Source organism: Onychomys torridus, chromosome 19 (assembly GCF_903995425.1).
Source record: "Onychomys torridus chromosome 19, mOncTor1.1, whole genome shotgun sequence".
NCBI classification, from domain to species: Eukaryota; Metazoa; Chordata; class Mammalia; order Rodentia; family Cricetidae; genus Onychomys; species Onychomys torridus.
Window position 1 is genome coordinate 56,484,044 of NC_050461.1, and position 26,713 is coordinate 56,510,756.

A 26,713-nucleotide genomic window follows, 5' to 3' on the forward strand; every position below is an offset into this window, starting at 1 on the left:
AGCACAGGGGACCTGGCTTTCTGCTTGGACCATGGTCGCCCTGGCAGAAGGCTCGTCTCTCACCTCTGGAGTTCAAGGATTGTAACTTTCAGGTGAACTTCTCAAATATCACTCTTTATCTTTTTCTCCTTTCATTTTATTTTCTCTCCAATCCCCTTTGGAAGCAAGAATATTTAAAGGCAAGCATATGATGCCCATCTTCCAGGGATGGGGACAAGGTGTCTAGAAGTCACTGTCCAAGTCCAAGGAAAGACGTAGTAGCCTTCCATAATCATCTAAGAAGGCTTTAGCTTTAGGTGTGTACCTCAATCTGATGACCAGCATAGACCAGTACAATAACTAAAAACCAAACATCCAAATCAGCAAACCACAGAGATCGAAATCTAGTTTGCTGTTGTCGCTGAATTTATATTAATTTTATGTCCAGCCTCCAAAAAATAAATCATAAGACATGCAAAGACACAAGAAACCATTGCCAAGTCAGGCATGTGTGCAGTAAAGTGCTTCTCTCCCACAGCTTGTGAGACTGTGCTCTTCCAGGACACCAGAGTCCATTCCCAACCCCCACACCAGGCAGCTCACAACTGCTTGTGACTCCAACTGCTAGGGAATCAGATGCCCTCTTATGACCTCTGTAAATTTTTAATATAATTTTTTTAAATGCCCCTAAAAGTGTGCTAAGAAAGTTAGGAATGAAAACTTCTAATCCCCTGAGTTGAGCTCTTCTGACAAAGCTAATTCACACAGATGAATAAACAGAATTAAAGCAGTTACAACATTTTATGAAGAGATAAGAAAACGACACATGGATTATTGGATTTTAGTGAGGAATTTGCTCCTCCTTAAGGATCATCTAGCAAAAGTTCTCTGTCACATATGTAGTGATATTTTTAATATATATGTTAAATGCACTGTAAGTAAGTAAACGTCACATGCACACCATTCAACCTCACAGCAGCTCTTCCATTTACAACATCAGGATAAGTGAACCTGGAGAGCGTTGTACTATGGGTAGGCCACACCCAGAAAGCCAGCCAAGTACTTCCTGACTGTCCTTTATGGTGAATAGAAAATATTCAGACTCACAGCAACATGCACTACAATTGTGATTGCCCAATGAGAAGAAGTAAAGAGAAATGGGCTGGTCACAGTACAAAATTTCTACTGCAAATTCTAAAGATCTAATAATGTATGCTGACTACAGTTGGTGTATTGCAGACTTGAAATTTGCTAAAAGTGGGTGTCAAATGTCCTCACACACCACACACACACACACACAATTATATGAGGTGATAGATTAGTAATTAACTTGATTATGGTAATCACTTCACAATATGTGCATATAAAAATACCACATTGCATGCCCTAACTGTATACTACTTTTTGTCAATTATACCCCCCAAAATCTGCAAAAGTAAGGTTTTTTTTTTTTAAAGAAAGCATTATTTGGTAGGCTCATTATGGAGACATTTCAGGACCTCTGGGAATGCAAAGAGAGACATGACATTTAAATTTCCTAGAAGAACAGATTTGTATCTGTGTACTTCGCGACTCTTACCACAGAGCAAAGCCTCCTAGCAGAGACGGTTCTAGAAGGGTGCCCCTGCAGACTGAATGGAGAGACTAATTGGACTGTTTCCCACCTCCTTCACCAGAAGCTCTCACATGGCGGCGACAACCACAGGGCCACTGTTGAGGGAAGCAGTGTGCTCTCACTGACAAGCTGGAATGGAAAAGAGCAGGATGAGAGCCTGGAGAGATGACTCTGAATCCAGCACTTGTCCACAAGCATGAAGGCTTGAATTTGCAGAACTAAAATCCACATAAAGCAGCATATATCTGCGATCCCAGTGTTCCTACAGCATGATGGGAAACGGGAGAATCCCAGACACTTTTGGGCCAGCTAGCCTGGCATGTACAGCTGCCAACAATAAAGATACCATCTCAAATAAGGTGGAAGGCCAGCTTTGAAACCCAGGGTTGTCCTCTGACCTACACACAGAGAGAGGGGATGGGGCAGAGAGGGAGATAGATTTAAAAATAGAGGAGGAGGTATAATTTTATAATAGTATCACCCATTACCACCTGTCGTGCATATGCAGCCAAGTCCACACAGCAGGGAGGCCCCTGTCATCCACTCCACATTGCATTCTATTCTAGGGAGATCATTCGATAAGGAAGAAAACTCTGGTACTCTTCCATCCATTTCATCTTCTAGCCTAAAGAGATTTGATCATTATATTACAGCCCTTCAGTGTACCCACACACTAAAAGCAAGCCAACTGCTTCAGATGCCACATGCTCCAAGGCACAGAACTCTGTGCCAGACTTGGAAGACACCCTCTCCAGAGTCAAGCCCTCCCACCTCTCGGCCTGAGACACAGGCATGATCTTTAGGACAGGAAACATCATGACACCAGTTTAATTTGTTGGGTGGAATTCATAATTACTTTTTGTATCTGAGGTAATGAGCTAAGAGTCGGAACATCGCAGTGTTTGTACTGTGCTCTGGAAAACATGAGAGCCAAGAACAGGGACAGCAGCTCAGGTACGAAGCAAATAAAGGTGTCAGCGGTGGCTTAGCAATGGCCTTTTGAAAGGACCGAGTGGGAGCGGATGTCTGCTGTGAGCTGTTCCTATGAATTAGGTCAGGGCTTGAGAGCCTGAGCTAGGGTTTACACCAAGAGAATAAGGATCAAGAGAGAGCTTGGAAGACGGCACTTGGAATCTCAGCAAACTTCACTAAGGTGGATATGCAGAGTAAAGATGATTCAGACCCCCTGACAAGCCAGGCAAGGTGACACACACTGTATTCCAGGCTACAGAGCTGAGGCAGGAGGATCACTAGCTCCTGGTGAGCCTGAGAAGTGTCCTGTTCAAAATACATATTCTTTTCATTGTAGGAAGGAGTCTGGAGGCATAGCTCAGTGTTAGAATGCTTGTATAACATGCATGGAGATGGAGATCTTGGGTTTGATCTTCAATTGGAAAATAAGGAAAAAGAAAGGAGGGAGGGAGGGAGGGAGGGAGGGAGGGAGGGAGGGAGGAAGAAAAGCTTGAGCACCAGGAGAGTCATGTCCATTTAGAAATCAAAGGAGCAGGCTGTGGAGGCAGGTGTTGCGCTCAGCCCTAAACATGGTAGGTTGAAGGTGCTGCCAGGTCCCCAGGGCAGCACACTCAGAGGTTGTTGGAAGGGCAGACTCACCACACTGGCCATTTGGCAGGCTTCATCTCTCCTGTTCTGTTTCCCACAGAGGGCAGAATTTCATCTAGGAGCAGGGTGAGAGTGTGCTTGCTTTCAGTGCAGAGGCAAGTGAGGAAGCCAGGGAGCAGCCTACTGTAGCTTTGGCACTGGGCGTGGGGGGGGGGGGCAGGGGAGGGACAGGGACTGGGCTCACGCATGACCCCTCAGTGAGGGTTTCCCTACCCAGGTACAGGGATGAGGACTTCTCAGAAGCCAGGAGGATCCCGAATAGAGCAAGAGCTTGGAGGTTGCAAAACGAAGTTCCCAAAGACAAAGGGAGGCAAGGTCTGCATGGAGCTGAGAATAGTTCCTCAGACCAGCCCTGAAGCTGTGAAGGGGATGCAGGGTTCTGTACTGACTCTGAGTCCCCTCACACAAGAGATGCAGAAGAGCAGAGCAGTGAGAAACAAGAATCCACTCTTCACAGCTAGATAGGCCATTACTAATGCGCGCTAACAGTGACTCCTTAAACACCAACACAGATTAAATACCAAGGTTACCACCCAGCCCACTGCCTGCTATTTGTGGAGTCTTCCTTCTGAGCTCCTAGGAGGAACTGTTTGTTACTTGTCTTAAACTAGCTCTGCTTTACCTATTTTATTCCCTGACTTAGTAAAGAATTGGTTTTAAAAATTCAGAGGGTGTCATATTTATTTTCTATACATCTCGTCACTTACGATGTATGTTTGTAAACAAATATGTTCCAGTTTTTAGGAGACATATGGTTTCTAACTTGTCTGACTTAATAAGGTAACAGAAGTTCCGTGTTAAATCTGCCTCTAAGGGCTGCAGTCTCTGAACGACTTAATTAGAGCTCTAAGAGCATCAAATTCCTGGGCAGAGCCGGAGTCCTGTCTCTCTTCTCTACCTTCCCTTTCTTTGCAGACAGGGAGAGCGATCCTTGCAAAGAGATTGTGGAGAACCCTGAAAATGGGATGTATAAGGAAATACCCACTCCCCCCTTCTCTGTCTCTGGAAACACTCAGAAAGGCCAGTTTATTTCATCTCTAGATCCTCCCTCTGACAGAGCGCAGGAGAAATCTGGAGAATGTGTGAGGGGACTGTCCAGAGACAGTATCTGCCATGTGGCTGTGGCCAGATTAACCAGACTTCTAGGGACTCTTGCCACACAACCTGGAAACATACTGGCAAAGCAGAGCTGCCCCCAAGCAGCTCCCAGGGCCACCAGCTGCTGTCATCTCCCAGGGTGTGCCTGATGGCCACTTAACCTGGGAGATCCAGAGCCCAGAGAGAGTCTACTGCAGACCAGTTCTGCATCAGGCTCCTGGTCTGTGGCAGCGGGATACCCACAGCTCCTACCTATTACCTGTTTAAGCCTGCAGTTAATAAGCAAAGAGCTCAGGGGGACATCATTGACACCCAGTGAGGACTTCAAAAATAGTCTTTCCTTGCACTGTGGCTATGGGATTAGCAGCTGCCTGCTCTAATTGGACTGTGTCCTTTGAAAGGAGAAAAGCTTCCCCCCCCCAACTCCCCACCAGGCAAGAAGGGCTCAGAGCAGCAACTCAGCCTCTGGGAGGGATCAGCCCAGCTGCACCTGTCTTGAAGGGCATTAGGTGAAGTCATGTGCCAGACAGCTGAAGAAAGGTGACAGCGTGTGAGGGCTTTGCCTATGACTCTCATTGAAGATGGCTGTTGAAGAGGGTGAGGGCAGCCCAACGATACACGGGCACTTCTTCAGCCGCACTGTGCAGGTGGTAAGAAGGCGCTAAAGGCAGGGACGTACCCTGGGTACCTCCCACCACACCTTCCCTTCCAATTGCAGTGTGGTCGCTGCTATGTGCTCGGCTTGTTGATGGTGCTTATTTCTCTCTTACAGCTTTAAATGCTGGGCTTGTATTGAGAGACTGGAGGTTCAAATGAGCTGTCTGGCACCTTCCTTTTCTGTCTCCATGTTTGAAAAGCCAAATGTTCATTTCTGAGGTCCATCCAGCCTCTGGCTTCCTTCCTAATGTGTTGTGTGGAGTGGGAGTTTTCTCATTCATAACACAGTAGTGATTCAAAATTGCTCCAGAAGAGGTGGTGCTGGGGTGGGGCAGGAGCAGGGCAGGCTTTGATCTTTGTGCCTCAGAGATTAATATGGTGAAGTAGATGAGGCTGTCTTTTCTTGTTGTTGTTTTGCTTTGTTTTGTTTTCCAAGACAGACTTTCTCTGTGTAGCCCTGGCTGTCCTGGAACTCACTCTATAGACCAGGCTGACCGTGAGCTCAGAGATCCACCTGCCTCTGCCTCCCAAGAGCTGGGATTAAAAGCATGCTTGGCAGATAAGGCTGCTGGGCAGATGAGGCTGTCTTGAGGACTGACCTAGTATGCAACTGCTTTTGGAAAGATGTGTTATCCTGTGGTTCCCACTGACCTGCTAGAAGTTTTGCTGTATGGTACTCAAGTATGAGGCATATCCCTTAAGGTGTGCATGCCCCATGAACCAAGCCTGTGTGTCCTCATCATTAGGGACTCCATCAGAAGGCACTCACACTCTCACAGGCCAGACAGCTGTACGCCACAAAGACATATGACACCAGGCTTATGCAATATGAGATAAGTTTAGACTTGAAAAGGAAGATAGATTAGATGGAGTTGTCTCATTTAAGGTCCTACCCTGGGCAAAGTTGAATTCTGCCTCTGTTTTCAACTCCTCTTTCAACAACAGTAACTCCTGTATCTGAGTCCTTTTAAGCAAAGAACTTTGCAACTAAGGAGGTGAAGGACCTGGTCCTCAAGGATTCCCATGTGAGTCTTGGTGATGAAGTAGCCTCCCCCATCAAGAAGAAAAACCTCCCCTGCCTGGTCTCATCATGGAACCATAACATAGCTTACCAGAGCCTGGAAGCATCTGTCCATTGGGCTTCAAAATGTTGCTTAAAGAATAGAATAGAAATTCCTCTGAACCCAAGAGCTATAGGAAGATTCCCACTTTCTGGATCAAAATCATGATATCAAAGCATCATCACTACAACCTAAGAAATGACTGTACCCACCCACACCCAATTAAGGAGGTATCCTCAGAAGTGACTGAATGTTCGAAGTGCAGGTTGACATTCATCAAAACTCCAGCCATTGATCAAGACCCAAAATTAAGATCAAGTATGATAAAGCTGCTTGTGGATGATGAAGCGCCATGTGTAGATAGTTCTCTTCCTTCCTTTCCATTCCTTGGATAAGAGTCTGTCATGATGATACAGAGAGAGGCTTTCTTTTTAGTGCCATTGAGTACTCTTCACCTCTTGCTAATATTTCACTTCCTCTTACTTCCACATCCTCACCCATCACTTCTACCATGGATATAAGGCTCTTGGGGGCTTCTGGGAAGTACATAAAATATTTAAAATACAAATAAGAATATTTAGATAAAAGCTTGAAAGATCAGACAGACACAAGTTCTTTGAATTCCATATGTATTTCTGACTTTATGGCATGTCTGTATTCTTCACCTTCATAGCATTTTAAAAACACACTCTTCAATTTTTTCTAAATTTATTAGCATATAATTGATAAACAACAAATGAACAATACCAATTTGTACCGTTTGGTGAGTTATGCATCTAGTCATGTTATCACCACGTGAAGATGATAAAGAGTTCCATCATCTCCACAAACTGCATGCTTGGCTGTTTTTAGAAGCCTTTGTCATATGAAAAGAAGCCATGCAGTGATCATCTGTGAGGGACTTGCACTTTGTTATAATGTCTTCCAGTCCATCCTTCTTGACCACGTTGGTGGGTTTCCCTTTCTTTTGAGGCAGAGTAATATTGTATTGCACATATGAATCATATTTCCTCACTCATTTGTTTTTCAATACACAGATGTTTACAAAGCTTGGCCACTGTGGCCCAATCTATAGAAACCAAGAGTTCATCTTGCTCCTCAGGAGCAAATTCCCCTGGTGGTGCTGCTGACCCACGTGGTGGTTTCAGCTTGCATATCTTTCAGAACCTCTATTGTGGTTTTGGTGGCTTTCCGGTTTCAATCTATCTGTAGTACTCAGGGGTTCCAAATTTATCACAACTTCCATAACATTTTATTCTCTTTTTTACCCAGAATGATCATTGTTCTTGTTGCAGATGTAAGGTCATATCTCATCGTGGTTTGGGTTCACATTTCTGGTGATGAATGATGTTAAGCATTGTATCATACACATTTGGTCATTTATATGTCTTCTTTGGGCATATTTCTACCTAAGTTCATATTTTAATTGGGTTATTTCGAGGGTTACTGTTAAATGACAGGAATCGGTACATGTTTATACACAGGGGTGGCACAGTGGACTGGGCCCTCCCACATTAATATTCACCAGGAAAATGCCCTACAGACTTGTCTATGGGCCAGTCCTATCAAGGCATTTTCTTGTTTAAGACTCTGTTTAGTTAGGGTTTTATTACTATGAAGAGATACCATGATTACAGCAACTCTGATAAAGGAAAGAATTTAATTGGGGCTGTCTTACAGTTCAGAGGTTTAGTCCATTATCATCATGGCAGGAAGCATGGCAGGCAGACATGGTGCTGGAAAGGTAGCCAAGAGTTCTACATCCAGATTGGCAGGTAGCTGGAAGACAGAGAGCTAGCCACTGGGCCTGGTTTGCACATAGGGGACCTCAAAGCCCACCCCCACTGACACACTTCTTCCAACAAGGCCACACCTACTCCAACAAAGCTACACCTCCTTGTAGTGCCCCTCCCTATGAGTCTATGTGGGCCATTTTCATTAAACCACCACATATTCCTTCCTCCCCAATGACCCTCCCTTTTGTTGAGTTAACAAGAAAACTAGCCAACACCAAGGGAGACTCTAGTCCCCTATGGTAGCATGCAGCATGTCCCCAGGAATGGATCTTGGATAGGAATGGGACACTAAAGAGAGAACTTGGAGAGTAAAGCTCATGTTACTGGGGGAGTGGGGGGTGGGGGGATGTTGGAAGCCTCTGATGTGCTGAGCCTTGTTCAGTCCCTCTGAGCTGCTCTGTGATTCTTCATATGGTTTTTAATTTTTGAATACTCTTATGAAATTCAAAAACAATCTTCTTTGTATGTAGGCATTATATAATTTTCTTAAAAATATAGTTTGCATGTCTTAGAGTTTTATGAAAACATTACAGAGCTATTTTAGAATTATAAAAGAAGAGGAAGTAGAGGTGCAGGAGGAGACAGTGTTTGCCCTTCACTAAGCAGGGTGCGGGAACTGAGAGACAAGTCAGTATAAACAGTGGCAAGCCCAGACACAAATCTAAGTGTACGTGAGAATCTAGACTTAATAAAAGTGGTTTTTTCTAGTCAAGAAGAACTAGATTGTTTGATAGGCAGAATGAAGTTAGTCATCCTTCCATCTGGAAGAAAATATAGTCAGATGTGTGCTTAAGGACTCTCATGTGCTTGTCAAGAAATTTAAAGATTTATATATAAAATATTAAAACAATAAACACACTAGAAGAAAATATAGGATAATTCTGTTGGGTGCTGTCGGGATGAGGGAGGTCTTTTCAGTCATAACACAAACCTAATCGGCAGCAAAGATGAGTCTGGGAATCTCACCGTGCGGAATGAGGTACTGGTGCACAGGGAAGCTCAGTGTAGACTCACCTCTCTCATGGAAAGGGGCACAGGAATAACAGAAAGGGCTAGGCCAGCCATACAGCATGAGAAAGACAAACTATGACAGGAAGTGCATCAAGACAAGTTCTGGAGTTCAGAGTGATAGATAGTCCAAAGCAGTGAAGCTAGGCCACTCGGTCTTGAGAAGGCCACCCACCCTTTCCTTTGTCCCCTCTCCCTCAATGCTGTGCTTAAATCTTCATTAAAGCTATTTCTTAATAAACTCCAACTTTGTTTTCTAAAAGAGTGAAAATAATCAGCCCTATTGATAAAATAATAAGTCACGATGAGTTGTGTGCCCTGAAGTTTCTATGCAACTCCGAGGAAATGGACATTCTTTTTTGTTGTTGTTTTTTCAATTCTCCTGACCACAATTTCCTCTTCTTCCTCCTCCCCTAGATCTACCCTTCCTCCATCTCCCCTCAGAAAAGAGCAGGCTTCCCTGGGACATCAACCAAACATGGCATAATGTGATACAATAAGACCAGGTGCATATTGTCATATCAAGGCTGGACGAGGTGAAATGGACATTCTTATTAAGAGTTGATGAGAAGGCAAATGAACACAGTACTTAAAGATGAACAGTGTCTATTCAGTGTGAATCCAATCCCCCCTTTTATTCCATCCTACAGGAGAAACTATCCCACAGAAACAGCAGCACAGATGTTGAAATAAAGATTCCTTAATAATCTAAATGCAGCTGGGCAGCAGTGGTGCATTCCTTCTCAGATCCATGGCCATGTTTCCTTTAGTTATCACTGTTAAATCTAACACAACTGGCTGGGATCACTTAATGTTGCTTGTATGTGTATTTGTTTAGTGCTTTACACTGGAGATTGGCTAGCCTATGAGAGAGCTCTTCCCTGGAGAAGACAAATCTTCCCTCCCTCAGCAACCATCAGTTGTCTGTGGCCCTTCTTCTAGGTGTAAGGCCTTGTGAGAATGCCCCCATCCACACTGGCATGTCAGTTGATGTTATCCCCTTTTAGATATTGTTTAGGAAGCCATGTTGATGATATCCTGAATGCCTCCTTCCTATTGTACACAGAAGACATCTCACACCAGACATTCCATCCTGGTACTCTCACTCTTAGTCTTTCTGCCCTCTTCTATGATGCTCCCAGAGCCTTAGATATAGGGGTTGTTCTGTAGATGTGTCCACTGGGGCTGGGCACCCCACAGTCAACTGTTACCTGCATTTTGACCCATTGTGGCTTTTTGTAATGCTTTCTGTCTCCAGAAAACAAACAAACAAACAAACAAACAAACAAAAAACCTTCTGCAGTAGGCTGTGGGTGTAAGGACAAATGAGAACATGGTTAGAAACCACACTGGTTAGGGAAAGTGGCAGTAGTTCTGTTCTAGGGTCCATGACCTCACCAGCCATTAGTAATGGACGGGGTTTATGGTACCAGCATGAATTCCCTCCTGTCAAGTGGGCCTTACGTCCAGTCACCCCAGGGTAACTAGAACAGCTATTGTACCTTTCATGACATCTTGCCATTTTAGTCATGGTTATTGTTCTTAGGCATTGCTGCCACATAGGACAACTAATTGCTTTTCCTCCTTGGTGGCTTGCATGGCTCCCTCTGGCACTATAGGAGTTAGTCGTCAGGGAGGAGGCTTCTAGCATCTTGTCTTCTTCATCTATAAATAACCCACTACATCCAGTTCATTCTGCCCATATACTCCAGAATGTGGGGCCATCCAGGCCCTTAAAAAAAGCTAACTCTCCCTCATGCAGAAGCCATAAGCTGTCCATAGCTCTGCAGTCACGGGTAGAAGTTCATGAACCCCTTCCCCCTCCATGCTGGGATACTGACCGGTTTGGTCTTGTGTAGGTCTTGTGTGGGCATCTGTGGTTGCCCTGAGTTCGTGACTGTAGCAATCCTATCATGTGCAAGAGAGGCTGTTCACACGGACCCTCCATGAACTCGGGCTCTTGCTATCTTTCCTCCCCCTCATCCAAAGTGGTCCCCAAGCCTTAATGGCGGGGCTTCTGTAGATGTGTCCCATTTATGCCTGACTACTCCACTGACATTTAGTTCTCTGTGCTGTACCAGTTGTGAGCTTATACATTATAGCCACCAGTCACTGCAGAGATACTTCTCTGATGAGGTCTGAGAGCTGTACTAATCTATGGACAGAGACATTATTTTAGGGGGCAGTTTGATACTATGTCCACTTATTGCAGTGATAGTAGTAGGTTTACCCCCTGGGCCCATGAGCTCCCCCACTGTGGGCTCTTACCCCACCCCCAAGGTTCAGGAACCATTTTGGAAGAAGAGAAGAGTGTGAGCACTAGAGGTCACGGAGGACCACTATGAGACAGTACCTTCTGCATATGGCAGGCTTACAGTACAAACATGTTTCATCCTGTGGAACCGGCTCAAATCCAACCAACAAACAATGGGTTACCTCCATAGCAACTATGCCGCTATCGCACCAATTGGGTGGCTCTTGCCACTCTGGTCATTATTGCATTTCATAGTTGGATAAGATTGTTGATGCCCCTCCTTTTGTCCCCCATCAGCCCACATAGCTGCTTCTAATGCTACAAAAGCTGGCTAGCAGAGAGGAAGCTTCCTGGTCAGCACCAACTTGACTTCTTCGTGTTCTATACCTAATGTGTGTGGTGTCTTACCATTAAGTTCTTTTAAGCAGTTGAAAATAATGGCAATGGCTTCTGTTGTTTGGGGATCCTGAACACCTCTGATCAACAGCTCAGGAGATGATTTCCCACACCTGGCTCTCCTTTGAATTTGGCAACATGTGCCTACTGGCATGAGCATAGTTCCCTGTTTGGGGTAACTCCCATTAAACTCTTTTATGTGAATATAAAGGTTAATGTTTTAAAACTCTGTATCAAACAATGATTTTATTTACAACAGGATATCAGAGCACCATAGAATTCTATTCCTCTCAAAAGCAAGTGCAAATGGCCCTCTCACTAGCCCCAAGATAAGCCTGACACCTTTGAATGGGTGGCTGGCCTCAACAGAGCACCCCAAAACCACCACAGGGACACCTATTGAATCCATTCCTTCCCTCTGGATGACTCTTTTCACTTCTGTTCATTTTTACAGAACTAATTTCTGTGGCATTTTATTTTCATGCAGCCTTGAAACCAAGAATGTCTTGAGTATTTATGAGGCATTTACAAAAAGAACAGAGTGGATGCAGTTTAGACAGGCCACAATAATTCTCCTGATGTCTCTGACACCCAGTGTTTCAAGCTTCACCTTCCTTCCACACATACTCAATTAAATTAAAATACGGCATAGAAAGCCATGGCAAAGGAATCTGAAAGGGCGCTGCAGAGGTGAAAATAAAGTAACCTTGGAAAAAACACTCCTGTTACCAGCAAACATGTTCAGATTTACTGTGATAAAAAAAATATCCAGGATAACGATCAAGGCAAAATGAGGCCACAGAGATGGCACATGAACAATGTGCTCACCGCACAAGTGTAAGGACTTGAGCTTGAACCCCCAGGACCCATGTCAAGCTGAAGCACAAGCTTGTGTCTGTAATTCACCAACCCAGTGAGATTGGAGATAGGCACATGAGCCGGCTGGCCTACTGGACTAAGTGGCAAATCACAAAAGACTCTGGTGATAGCTGAGGTTGTCCTCTGACCTCCATACATGTTCTGTGGCAAACACATGCCCACATGGGCGTACATGCATGTGCATACCACAAGTGTGCACATCACACAGACACACACAAATACATTCACGCATACGGCACATACATATGTACACAAACATACACATTCATGACATAGACTCACAAACATACATGCATACACACATGCACACATACACACATCACATGCACACACATATCGCATACACCACATAGACACATGTGTGCACAGATGTGGACATACACATACAAACACATAAACATTTTGTTTTGCTTTTAATGAAAGACCCAATGTCCTGGTTATGATTCTCTTTTGTGATAAATACTGTCATCAAAAGCAACTTCAGGCAGGGCAGGTTTATTCCATCTTACATTCTGTTATCCAGGGAAATCATGGCAGGAACTCAAGGCAGGAACCCAGGCAGGAACCCAGAGGCAAAACTGAAGCAGAAACCATGAAGTGTGCTGTTCACTCGCTCGCTCCCCGTGGCTTGCTCATCCTGCTTTCTCACACATCCCAGGGATGGCACCCATATCAGTCATTAATCAAGGAAATGCCTCACAAGCTTGCCTGCAGGTCAATCTGGTGGGGGCCTTTTGTAAATTGAGGTTATCCCTTCACAGATGACCCCAGTTCATGTCAAATTGACAGAGTAACTAACACATCAGGCAGAAAAGAGAAGAAAATGGGGGTGCTGGTGAGCTGTTTTCCTTGCCTCATGAGGATGTCCCACAGTCTTGCTGTTGGGATGCAAGCCAGCACCAACCACTCCAGGACCATGTGCACACAGGGAGTGTGCGAGAGTTGTTCCCTTCCCCGCCCCAGCTCTGAGTGGCAGGACATTGGCCTCGCTGAGGGATGCTGAGGCAGGAGCCCCAGTGGTTCTTCCCTCTGGTTCTGAGATCCCCAACACAGGTTAACACTGACATGGTGAGTGACATGGTGGGCACCATATTTGAGCTTGATGCCAACACTCTGGTCAGCCTCTTCTTTCTGTGACTATGAAATTAGCTGGGACATTTAAGTAGCAACAGACTCAGTCAAACATAGGGAAGCATGAGGACTCTCCCTGAGGCATGAGCAGCACTGTCCCCAAGGCTGGCAGACACCACACAGTCCTGGCATGGGTTGTGCCCTGCCCTTTACACGCTGTGTTTCCAAAACTGTGAAGCATGCTGCCTCTGGAGTGCAGACCCCGATGGTGGCCTTTGGGGTAACCGACCTGTGGAAATACCAGGAATTGTCTGGGAAGCAGTACAGTGGGTAATTTTCGTTTGTCTCACTGGCTTTTACAACCCATTGTATAACATGAAGATGAGAATATGCACCACATGTCTTCTTAAATATTCCTTTGTTCCTTGATTGTGGTTTATTATTTTCCAAAGAGCTTAGAAATTTCCCATTTCCAGGAGGTTTCTGAATTTAAAGTGTAATCATTTTTAAAATACTAAAATTGGTAAGATTATCAGAAGACCATGATTCTCTCTGCTCAGAAAAGCCACTTAAGAATGGACGAAATTGAGGAGGAAAGCCCAAGCTTCGTTCTCGGGATGTTAATCTAGGCTTCCTATGGAAAGAGAAGCAGAGCTAAGAAATTATCCCGCACTGTAAATGGAGAGTGAGTTTGAACATCGTCATAAGAGTCATAATTTAGTTCTAGTCAGGAGTAGCTGAGCGAGAGAAAACTCGATTACTTAGAGGCACTAAGCATATTAGAAGGACTACAAATGTCTTCAGCCGGGGCAGCCACCACAGTCCAGACGCTTCGAGCTGGCTGCTTTGATGAGAGCCGATAGTCTCTATTACGGCTGTCCTTCGGGAGAAAATGAATTTAGGATGCCGCTGTCATTTCTCTCGTCCATAGGCCAAGCTTTTTAAAACATTGAGCCATAGTCATGCAAGTTAGCTAACTTAATTTACAGCTGGAATGGAACCTAAAGTGGTTAGTTATGCTCCCATCAGAGGCCTCCAAACACAGGCCAGTTGTTCACATGGACTATGGGCGACACAGATAATGCCCTCACCAGAGTGGCCATGGACATGACCTCATGTGCCATTTAACAAAACCGTGTGCCTGTGACATGCAGGATGGCTTAGCCCAGCTGGAAGTGATGGAGAAACATGCACCTAAATAAATATGTGGGATGCATTTAATTTGCAGAATCTATGTGTGTGCACGTGTGTGTGTGTGTGTGTGTGTGTGTGTGTGTGTGTGTGTGTGTGTATCATCAGTTTCCAGAAGCAATTACTCTTTTGAATAACTTCTAAGGAAATTATAATAAAACCCTGCAATGATAAAATTTAATAGACATCTCTCACACGGTCTGTTGTTTTGGTAGGAGCATTGATGGTATATTTTACATGTTATGCATAAGAGGATATTCTAAGAATGATCTAAAATATTGTGGAAAGCACCTAACACCTATGGTGGTTGTGTAGCCCATGGAGGCCTGCATTAGAATGACAACTTGGTTACAGAGGGACTGTCTGGGGGAATTTAACCAATTCCCCAAGTATGTTTTGTGTGTTCTCAAGTTTAAGAACCAGAGCTTTATGGCTTTATGTAAGGGGGGATGGATGTGCATGGTACCTGTGTGTGTGTGTGTGTGTGTGTGTGTGTGTGCTTGTGTGTGCTGTACATGTATATATGTATCTGTATCTGTGTCTGTGTTGCTGTACTGTGTATGTCTGTATGTGCTATACATATGTGTGTACGTGCATGCATGCATGTGTGTATGTGTGTGTGTGCATGCACAAGTGCAGAGGCTGGAGGCCAGCCTAGGTGTCATCTTCAGACACCATCTACTTGAGGGCCAACAATCTGGCTAAGCTTGCTGACCAGTGATCCACCTGTCTCCACTTCCCCAGAAATGATTACAAGCCCAAGTACCATGTCTAGTTTTCTTCACGGGTGCTGAGGATCAAGCTCTCTATCCAGGAACCACCATTTTGAGATCATATCTGTTGATACATTAACAATCTTAGGATCAAATGTAATCCCATCGTAGGTAGCTATTATTTTTATGTATTTACATTTGGTGGTATGTGAGCTAGGAAGTGGCATGTATATGCCACTAGGCATAGGGAGAGATGAGGATGTGAGAGATGGGGAGTGATTCTGCCTCTCTCCCCACAGGGCATGCACACCAGACTCATAACCCACCATGCACAGTTACATTGTTTACATGCTATCTACTCTAAAAATGTCTTCACTTCACTGTGTGACTGCCAAATGTTCTCAGGCACAATAAGGGGTGTACATGTTCTGTGTTCAGGTCTTAGAAATGAATGGATGTTGTCACAGTAGATGGGCATGATTACAAGCATGAATGCTACCTCTTGCTGTCTGTGCCCCTGAGTTGAGGTTATCCATCCTCCCTGTGCCTCAGTTTCCTCCATAAAATATAGAGGCAGTGGATTTATGAGGATTAAATGGGTTTGTTCTTTCAAAATACTCAAAATAAGCCTTGACAAAGGGAAAATGCTCACTAAAATAAATCAACAGGTAGATAGCTAGCCAGGTAGATAGATGATAGACCAATGGAGACTGGAAGGGGTGAATCATTCTAGAAAAATGAAACAAGAAAGAAAATGATAAAAGAGTTAACACAACCGTGTGTAGACATTGTATCCAGGCATGTGTACATGTGCTTCTCAAAACTCTTGAGGATATCTTGAAACAAAATAATTAGAACAACTGCAAAGGGCTGAATAAGTGATATCTCTAATAAGGAGCTTGGGAACAATGTAAACATGCAATGCAGTTCTGTGTGTGTGGATTGCGTGCACCTCACTATGATGAAGGCGGCTGCAGTTAGGAGATTGTGTGGGCAAAGGTTGCCAGACACAGCAGGTAAAATTGGACATTGTGCAGCAGGTAAAATTGGACATTGTGCCCAAGTCACCCGTACCTCCTGGTCTCACTGGGCCACCGTCTGGCCGTTGTCTTGAGATTGCGTCACTAACCGTATCTACTGTTTCCCTCTCCTATACCATTGCTTTCTTCTCCTCACTCTCTCTACTGATAATCTGGAGGCTTAGCATCCTTTTACTGCTACTCTCGAGAGCTCCTAACCCGCCATCAAAGGCATCTTACAGGTCCTGGACACCCCACTGCGTTTCTGTTTAAAACTCTCTAATGACCCACGTGCGTGTGTAAGACATTCATGCTTGTACGTGCACTCTTGCATAGTTTTTGAAGTTGTCCCCAGTGCAGGCTCCCACCTCACTACCCAGGGGATCCCACAACTGTAGTAGGTTGTAGTAGGAGCAGCGGAGACACACTGCAGCATTGCACGCATCCTTAGTCAAGCAAGGCAATCACCCCCAAAATGGGATTTTATTGAGAAGTAGGGTGCAGAGATACAGTTGGTTAAGATGAGATTGTGGAGGAGCAGGCAGTCCCCTACTCCACAGTCATCCTTATGAGAAGAGGAGACACACAGGGCAGGACTCAGCGAGGGAGATGGACTGCAGTGATGTGCCTTCAGGACAAGGATGGGTGACTGCAGGACACTGAGAGACATGCTATAGTGAATCATCCTGTCAGCTCACATAGATTGAGATTGGTATAATTCATGTCTGGGTATGTCTCTGAGGGTCTCCTGGCAAGATTAGCTAAGGGGAAAGACTCCACCCAAATGTGTGTAGGGGCATCGTATAGGCTGGGGACCCAGAGGGAATCAGAGGAAAAGATGGAAGCCAGTGAGCTAGCACAGGCTCCCTCTCGGCTTCTCTGCTCACCATGCTCTCCCATCTTGACAGATTAAACCATGAACAAAATGCACCTTCCTCTTGTAGCTGTGCTCTCCAGCATTCTGCCACAGCAGTGCAAACCCTGACTAATACCGACGTAAAACAGACTCTCCGAGTGCTTTCAGAAGGATCGTGACTCAACTAATTTGATTTTAGACGATGGGAAAATGACTCTGTTGTTTGCAGCCGCCACGCTTATGGCTTTTGTACAGCAGCCCTAGGGAACATACACCATGGCTGTTGAATTGACGCCAAGGGTCCTCATTTATGAAGTGGGCTATGGTAGCCTTCTGAAACCCATGGAAGCATCGTGGCAATCAAAAGAGAAAAATGTGTGAGCAGTTATTATATGTGAAAAACTGTGTACCCATGAAAGACAGGCATGGTGGCTCACACCTGTAATCCCAGCACTACAGAGGCTAAGGCAGGAGGATTGCTGCAAGTTGGAGAACTTCCTGGGCTATATAGTACATCCCAAGCCACCCTGGGCTTCAAAGGAAGATGCCGTCTCAAAACAACACGTTCCACATAAGTACAGTATATAATTCTTATTTCTTGGAAACCCTCTTATTCCTTTTAGAGCCTTAACACAATACCTTCTCCATAGCATACACTCAACAAACACTTGTTGAATATTTCATTTAATAAGTTGCACTGATTTTATCTTTAACAGCCTCAAAGACAGCTGCAAGGCTGTGCTCACCTCACATCACTGTCTAGCCATTCGTGTGCAGCTGTTACTGCAAAGAACATCATTTCTGAAGGACATGATTTGATTTGTCTAGCTGAACATAAATAATATATTACATTATAATAGTCTGCTGTGTATTAATGTTTAATATGCTAATGAAGTTTAATCTCTGTAGATTTGAAAATAAGATTTATTTTATTTAAGGTGAAAAAATATTTAATTTATTTTCACATATATGGCTGGTTTTATATATGCTACTTACTAGAAATCTAGTAAATGCATATTTTATAAAAATGGCTATTTTAATAGCATTCCTTTGAATATGCTCATCAATAAATTTAATTAATTACTTATTCAAGTACTAGAACAAGCATTCTAGTCCTAGTGCAACAAAATGATCTCTTGCAAGGAAGAAAAGATGGATCTGAATAGCAGGAGCCATTACTCACAAAGTGGATGGGAACAAATTTCCCCTTTGATACCCAACTCCTACTTAAAATAAAACCACCAGAATGCTGTTCTTGCTGAACTACTTCTCTCAGAATCTTTAAGTAGTTCCCATGCACCCTGGGGCTAACAGAACCCTGTCAGAACCCAGCGAAGCTGATGCTGCCCTGCTTAGAGAGCAGAATTGAGGCCATGAAGGCTACAAGCCAGGGCTAGCAGCAGAATGAGGAGGAGAGCCTGAGCAAGCCCACCCCAAAAACACTCTGGCACCTACCATACCACTCTCTCACTCAGCCAGCGTCCTCTCTGGCAGGAACAAACTCTGCTGAGGGACCCCTCCCGGGCTCCTATAATGACATTTAATAAGTCTAGAATAAAGACACCTAGCCAGCTCGTGCTTGCATGTAATGGATTCCTGGAAGCAAAGACAAAAGCTTGATTTCACTTCCAAGTGGACCTCACATGACATCAGCTGAATGTATACTAGGAAGATGTAGTTTTAAAAGTTGTTACCTGAGATCGGCAAAGGAAAAAGGAGATAGAATTAAGTCGTGATGTAGGACCCCGGGGTGGAGGGTGACGTAAGCTGTCAGGAAAAAGCACATGTTGGCTGCTGTTTGTTCCCTGCCTAGAATTCAGTCCCATGACCGCAGCTCACGGCTCAGGTGTCTGGGAGGGAACTATAGTCTGTTAAACATGCCAATGCAGGAGGGAATGGCTGCTGTTCTTGATACCGTCTTGTGGGTCCAGGGCTGGGCTTGAACGTGCGATGTATCTCAGGATGATCTTGAACTTCTAATTAGAGGGAACAGCTCTTGATCAGTAGATAGCAATCTGTGCAACAAGAAACGCACTTCATGTTCATCTTGGAGAATAAGAACCAACTTGTTTGTTTGTAAGCAGAACTCTGTCCCTGGTAGGGGACATGCCACTTGAAATGGCTCAAGGGAGAAACCCATGTTGGGCTCTTCATTCTTGCTTCCTTCCAGTGGCCAGTGACGCACTCCTCAGACCCTTTGCGGTCTATCCACGGGCACCTGCCTCCCGCCCACAAGCATCACGTGCAGGACAGTGCAAAGCAGACGTGAGGAGCATGCTGTTTCAGCGAGGAAAGATGGTACTAAGTAAAACTTAAGTCCTGTCCTTCCTTCCCCCATTCAGTTTTCTAAGAAAAACACAAGTTGTTACCTTTTCATTGCCACTTCCCTGGTGACTAAAGATGAACATCCACTGAGCATCCTTTGTCATTTTAGTCACTCATGTTAAGAATTGTCGGTCTGAGTGCATCAGTCACTTTTTGATTATTCACTTACTTCCTGAGCCATTCATTAATATTTTATTCTGTATGAAAGACACTCCTCAGCGACATGGGTTTCTAGACTTGTTTAATTTTCACCCCTAATTTATGGGTCTTTTGCAAAAAAAAATAGGATCTAAGTTTAATCCCACTATATTCATCTGTTTGTACTTCAGGCCTCAGCATCTCAGTTGAACCAACATGTTTGTGGGTGTGACGCTCCTTCCCGGCTCCTGTCATTGGCTGTTCCTTTACCACGTGGCCTCTCCCATAGGACAGTTCCCTTCACGCCCGCCCCCTGCTGTTCCTGTGTAGCTACTGCGGGTGTATGGACCCCTCCAGCCCTCCCCGAGCCATCTGGCCTGTTCTTTACGCTTCCATCCAATCCTGATGATCCTCGCCTTGGGAGAAACCTTGCTCAGATTAGCTCTGGAAATGCTCTGAATTGTGAATTAACTTGTAGGAAATCAGCTTGCTTAAGAGATCAAATGCTGCCATTCACCAAAGTTAAAAAAAAATGCATATAACTGCTAATTTAGATATTTTTGCTCATGGTTTTACATCTTTTCCAAAAAGGTCTTCTCAGCTTTTGTTGGTTCCATTTTTCTGAAAACTCTCTGCTGTTTTCTATAATCGCTCCTTTTTTCTAGAATATTCTCTCTAAATGTATTCACAGTTAGAAACGAAGTGTTTGTACTACAGCCTGAGTTTTTGCCAATTTAGGGATTACTAAATGAATTAATTCAAAAATACATCTGACACCAATCCATACAGCCGATTGTGAATAATTTATTCAGCTAAGTAGTTTAAGGAAATTGTATGTAGTGAGTGAAAGCATGATACTAGACGGGACCTTCCTGCTTTGTTTCCGCCTGAAGAGCATTGTAAATGTGCTCCCACCTGGGGAGAGCTGGGCTTGCACCAGTACGTTCCTCAGCCATGAAGTCCTAGGCTCATCACTGTTTCAAAAACTGAATCAAGTTGGCAGCCATGCTGCCAAATGCTTTTTTTCCCTTAAACTATCTTGAGGATGAATGTAAGCAGATAGATTTGTGACAGCTTTGTGAACAGCAATATTTTTGAAATAGGAAGTCGGGACGGGGAAGCCCCAGTGGCTACTCAGGTCTGAATCACAGTCTGCTAATGAGCTCTTGGTGGGGCCTGCTGAGGCCTGATTTGTAAATCTCCCCCATTCTCTGATACCATCATTATCTGTGACCTATAGGGTGTGCACTGACCATAATCTGCCCCTTTCTACATTTGTTCCAAAGTGTGCATGTTCCTGTCTCGCTGCATTGTTGGCTTGCCAGCCCTCAGCAGCGTTTTCTCTCTCCGGAATTTTAAACATGTTCAGTCCTATTCCAGGGAAGCTCGGAATGAGCCCACTGAAGTCCTCAGGAAAGTCATCCATTCGAAGGGAAACACATGTGATGAATACAGAACGGACACTCCTGAACAAGAGAGAGCGCGGCCACTTTCCCTCCCTGTTCCCCAACCCCCCCAAACCTTCAGTCCTTCGCTAGACACAAATTGAGTGTTTGAACGAACACACACACACACACACACACACACACACACACACAGAGCTGTGCTCCAAATACTAGTGACAGAAGCTAATGTTTCTGACAGACCATAAGCCATGTAGGCACCACTCACAAATCTAAAAGATGGGAACACATTTTACAAGTGGAGAAGAGCCCAGGGTCACCAGCTCTCCAAGTGACAGAATCCATGGAGTTCTTGACCGTAGCCCTGGCAGGAAGACATTTTGCCGGTTCACCAGCAAGGAGAGAGTAACCCCGCTAAAGCATCTCCCCCAGGCTTAGACCTCAGGGAACCCAGCCTCCATAGCCCAGGCTTGTGTCTCGTGACCAAGAGGAGGAGGCCCTAGCCAGAGAGCTAGGGCCACCACAGATAAGAAACCAGCCCCATGTCCGGCTGAGGCCGATCGGAATGACACATAGTGGTGCCTTACAAACCCCTGCCAAGCACTCCTGGATTCCGAAGCAGTCTGGAGCCTGTCTGGTTTAACCTCTGTTTGGACCTGGAAGTTTTTCTGGATTAACAATCAGATCGAAGGTCACAACGGGCTCCCAGAGAACAAATGAGAAAGCAGCTTCCAGTCCTGATGAACTCTGACCACTCTGCCCCCAAATGGACAGTTTATCACTTGATAATCCATTTTCTGTGAAGGCTTTAACTGTGGCCATTTCTTCTCAAACTGTACCCACTGGGTGACCACTGAGACAGAGGTGCCCGAATGCTAATTAGGGTTGATGTACATCCCAGTTATGTTAACAGGGCTTGGCTGGGTGGTCACAGCTCTAAATCATGCCCCTGCTTTACCTTTGTCCAGCTCTTTCTAAAGTAATCATCTAAATCAGAAGTGTCTAGAGTCACACTGATGCTCAACCGGCTCATTCTGCTCATATTTGTGTGTCACGGTTGCTGTGAGCTATGGCCCCAGTCTTGGTGACTTAAATCAACAGACTACAGTCTGTCATGGCCTGGAGGCCAGAGATTCAAGGTTAGCATCACTGGGCTGAAATCAAGCCAGCTGTGAGAAATCACTGCCCCTTTGGCTGTGGTAAGGCACACCCCACATGCACTTCCTTGTCTCTCAGTCCATGCTTATGGCCACACCAGTCCAGTGTCTTTCTCTGTCCTCCCTGAGTCTCCCCCTCTTCTTAGTGACACTTCCTCTGCTTCTTTTCTAAGGGCATTTGTGATTGGATTTAACAACTACCTGCACAGTGCCAGGGACTCCCAGTGTTCCTATCTATGATTCCATTACCTTGCAAAAACCTTTTGTCCTAAGTGGGTAACATTTATGGACTAGATTGGGGCCTAATCTCTTCCTGTAACTTCAGAATTATTTAAGCTCACTGAGCTCAAGTGTTTTGTCTGTCAAGTGGGTATAAATACCATATATGTCTCATAGGATTGTTTGAGCTCAGATGAGATCATCCGTGCAAAGCTCTCAATAAAACCTTGGCAGGCAGGGACACTGAGACCTCAGTAAACGGCTGTAGGCTCTGGTTCTTTGTGTCCCTCTCAGACCGAAGAACCCCTTAGCCCGTGCATCACCTTGTCCCACTGCTTGTCCCAGCCTTGACTCTTGTGACCTTTTCTTTATAGACTTGTGTTATAGGAAGATCCCTCTCCTTGTTTCTTGCTGTATTACTGCCCCTTGTCTCTTTGCTGATCCAAATTCTGTGCATCCTTCCAGGGTCCACTCAAGTCTCATTCCTCAAGGATTTCCTTAACCAGCCCAGCCCAGGCACATATTCTTTCTGAGCGTTATCAGGTCTCGGGATGCTTTGTCAACTCATACCCTTCCGCATACAAATACATGTGTTATACAGACCCATAGCAGTAATGGATAAGCCATAGAGAAAGCAAGTCTAAACAAGTCAGATCTGGACAGAAGGTCAGATTCACATCTTACCACCTTAGACCAGAAACACAAGGCGGGGGAGCAGGCATTGTCGGCAAAGACCTGGTTTCTAAGGGACAATGGGAGAAAGAGGCTTCTGGAAGGATACCATAGGAACAAGGCTTAATGCTCAGCATTTAAGGGTGCGTAAATGGAGTCTCCAACTGGAAATAAACCAATAAAACAAAATACAGCTTTCCGCTGCTGCCTAGTACAGGCCTGGGGACCCTAAGAGTTGAGGCAATCACCAGGGTACTAGACAGAAAGAGTAGACACTGACCAGAAAAGAGTAAAGGAAATGAAAAAAAATCCTTTCTACAGCAAGTAGACCTGCAAATAAAAATGGCATAAGCCACAAGAGATCAAATGTTTCAAGTAACACTCAGCAAAGCCAGGCATAGGAGGCCTCCCTGTGACTCCGGCACTCAAGAAATGAAGGCTAGGGCATCCAGGAGGTCAAGGCCAGGCCCGGCTCTATGAGTCCCTTTCTCAAACAAACGAAAAAGAAAGTCAACAAAATTTAAAAAAAAAAAAAAAAAAAAAAAAAAAAACAAACAAACAAACAAACAAAAAAAAAACAGAGCATGCATTTGCTATGGGATTAACTAAATTTATATGGCCGGGTAGCAGGATAAGAAGACCAAAGTGAGTCTGTCTGTCCTAGACATGAGAGAAAGAAGCACAGTGGACCCATAAGAACAGGAAAGTAGTGATGTTTTAAGAAAGACAGAAGTGCTAAAATAGGATCGGGTGGGTGTGAGGAAACATATTGGAAGGCTGAACAGCAAGGATGAACTTGAAACTGGGAGATCAAAGGAGAGCTTGGTGACCCAGGCACTAGTGCTTTGATGGAAAAGAATAGATACGGAAATCCTCTCCTAGTCTCATCCTGACAGAGCAGGAGGCTCATTAAAGATGACCGGGCCATAATAATGTTGGCCAGGGATAAGGGTAGGTGGCCACAAAAGCAGCATTCTTGGCAGCAAAATTATCAGCAGTAAGATGCAGGAGAACAGAGAAGTATCTCAAAAGCACTGGAAAAAAAGTACAACCAAGTACCTAGAATACTCCAACATTACTCAAGAGGAAAGTAGACTGTGGACCACCAACGGCAAACACATCCATGTTTCATACTAAACTCTTACCACTTAACAGACTGCCCTACTTGGCTTTGACAGCATAGTGTCCACAAAAGATGGAGAGAAGGAGTGAAATAAAGAATTTCAGATGTACCAAGAAGAGTTTACCAACTTTGTTCAGTCTAAGTAAAATTCCCTCAAAACAAAGCTAAGCCTGAGATGCCAAAGAGGTGCATCATCAAATTGATAACATATAGATGGAATTCACTAGGGGCTGTTTTAATAGACTTTGTGTGTGTGTGGGGGGGGGGGGGTATGTATGTGCATATTTTTGCATGTGTGAGTGTGCAGCTATCCATATACATGTGTTTGGAGGCCAGAGGAAAGTGTAGGCTGTCTTCCTCAATCATTCTCCATGTTATTTGTTGAGATAGGCCCTCTCCCTGAACCTGGAGCTTACTAATTAGGTTAGGTTATCTGGCCAGTGAGGCCTGGGATCCTTCCATCTCCAGTGCTGGGGTTATAGTCAAGGGCCACTGTGCCTGGCTTTTTCATATGGGTTCTGGGGGTCAAGTGTGGGTCCTTGTGCTTTCATGGCAAGCACTTTCAAGCCTAGGCTGTCTCTCCAACCCTACGCTTTTTAATATACTTTTTTAGAAGTCTAAGACTCAAGATAATAATGTCAGGGATCAGGGGCATTTCCATTCCACAGCTAAAGCTTTATTTACTTTGAGAACAAGATAGAAGTACTTAATCATTTTGAACTTTCTATTCTTAAGACACTGATGAATGAATGTGGTGTGGAAGAGAAACACACCCGATGTCTTAGTTAGGATTTCTAATGCTGTGAAGAGACACCATGACCACAGCAACTCTTATAAAGAAAACACTTCATTGAGGTGGCTCACTTACAATTTCAAAGGTTCAGTCATTATCATCATGGCGGGGAGCATGGTGGCCTTCAGGTAGACATGGTACTGGCTACATCTTGACTAGTAGGCAACAGGAAGTGGACTGAGACATTGGGCATGACTTGAGCATCTATGAGACCTCAAAGCCCTTCCCTACAGTGACACACTTCCTCCAACAGGCCACACCTAGTCTAACAAAGCCACACCTCCTAATAGTGCCACTCCCTATGACCTTATGGAGGCCAATTACACTCCAACTACCACAGTAGCCACAAAAAAAAAAAAAAAAAAAAAAAAACAAAAAAAAAAAAAAAACTCAAATAAGCAAATACAACACTAACAATAGAGATGATTTTGAACAGCCAAGCTAACAGATGAACTTTAGTACATGGACTATCTCATACCCACAAAGGTTCTTCTCTGTGTTCTCTGAATCCTTAAAACTGACCATAAAGAAGGGCAAAACCTCAACAGAGTTCTAAGGTTAAAACTGAGCAAATGATACTCTCAGAGGATAAGAAAAAAGAGAGTGGGGTTAAATGACGTTCTTAGGTTATAGGCTAAGGCCTTTAGAAAATAAATATTACTTATTCAATTTAATAATCAGAATAATGGGGAATGGGTTTGATCAAAACACACTTGTTCATATATGAAGTTCTCAAACAGGAAAAAGGAAAACAAGTTTCCAAAAAAGAATCAGAAAAAGACTACAGTAAAGCAAATAGTCAGAAAGAATAAAATAAATGAAAGAGTAAAACTTAATAAAATTGGCAGAGTGACACGCCCCTTTAATCCCAGCACTCTGGAGCCTAGGCAAGTAGATCTCTGTGAGTCTGAGGCCAGCATTGTCTACAGAGTTCCAAGCCAAACAGGAAGGTATATTGAGTCCCCACTTAAAAAAATTAATGAAATCAGTATAAAGGGATGGTAGCAATAGTCCATAAAACAAAACCCGGTTCTGTAGAATGCCTAATAAAATGGACAGGATTTGACAAGATTGGCACAAGGGAGAAAGACTGGAAATGCCCGGGAGACTTAGTCAGAGCATGGTAAGTGACTGTGGACTTAAGTTTAGTTGATTTTCTAGAAAATTACTCCACAGCCCTGAATAAACAGTGAACATCAGAGAAAATAAACAAGCAAAATCCACCTCTCCCCCAACAAACACAGAAAACCTACATTATTTTATACCCCAGTTTTCTCTAAATCTTCCAAGGTGATGTCTTCCCCTTAGGCAAACCATTCTGGAGAACCAAAACAGAAGAAAAGGGGGTAAATCAAGTCTTGAAAGCCAAGCAGAAGACAGTATAAACAGCAATTGAACAGCAATTGCAGGGTGGGCCTGGGGACACTCATAAATGCAAAATCCCTGATGGTCTTCAGTCATGAAGAAGAATACATAATGTATTGTGACCAAATGTGACTAGCCATGGACTGGACTGGAAAGCCAGACACTCAGAGCCTGGGATGGGGTTTTGAGAAAGGCAGTAGTATTTGTAGTATTTGTTCCATTAACATTTACCTCCAATGTCGTCAGAATCAGATTGACAGACTAAGACTCTGCCCTAAAGAAGGGAGTTTAGACACACACTGACT

At 44.3% G+C, this 26,713-nt stretch overlaps 1 protein-coding gene across 1 annotated transcript in view; it reads left to right on the forward strand.

Annotated features, from left to right (window-relative positions):
* Window positions 1-26,713, forward strand: part of Pacrg (parkin coregulated) — a 466,156-nt gene that overhangs the window by 297,232 nt on the left and 142,211 nt on the right. The window lies entirely within an intron of this gene.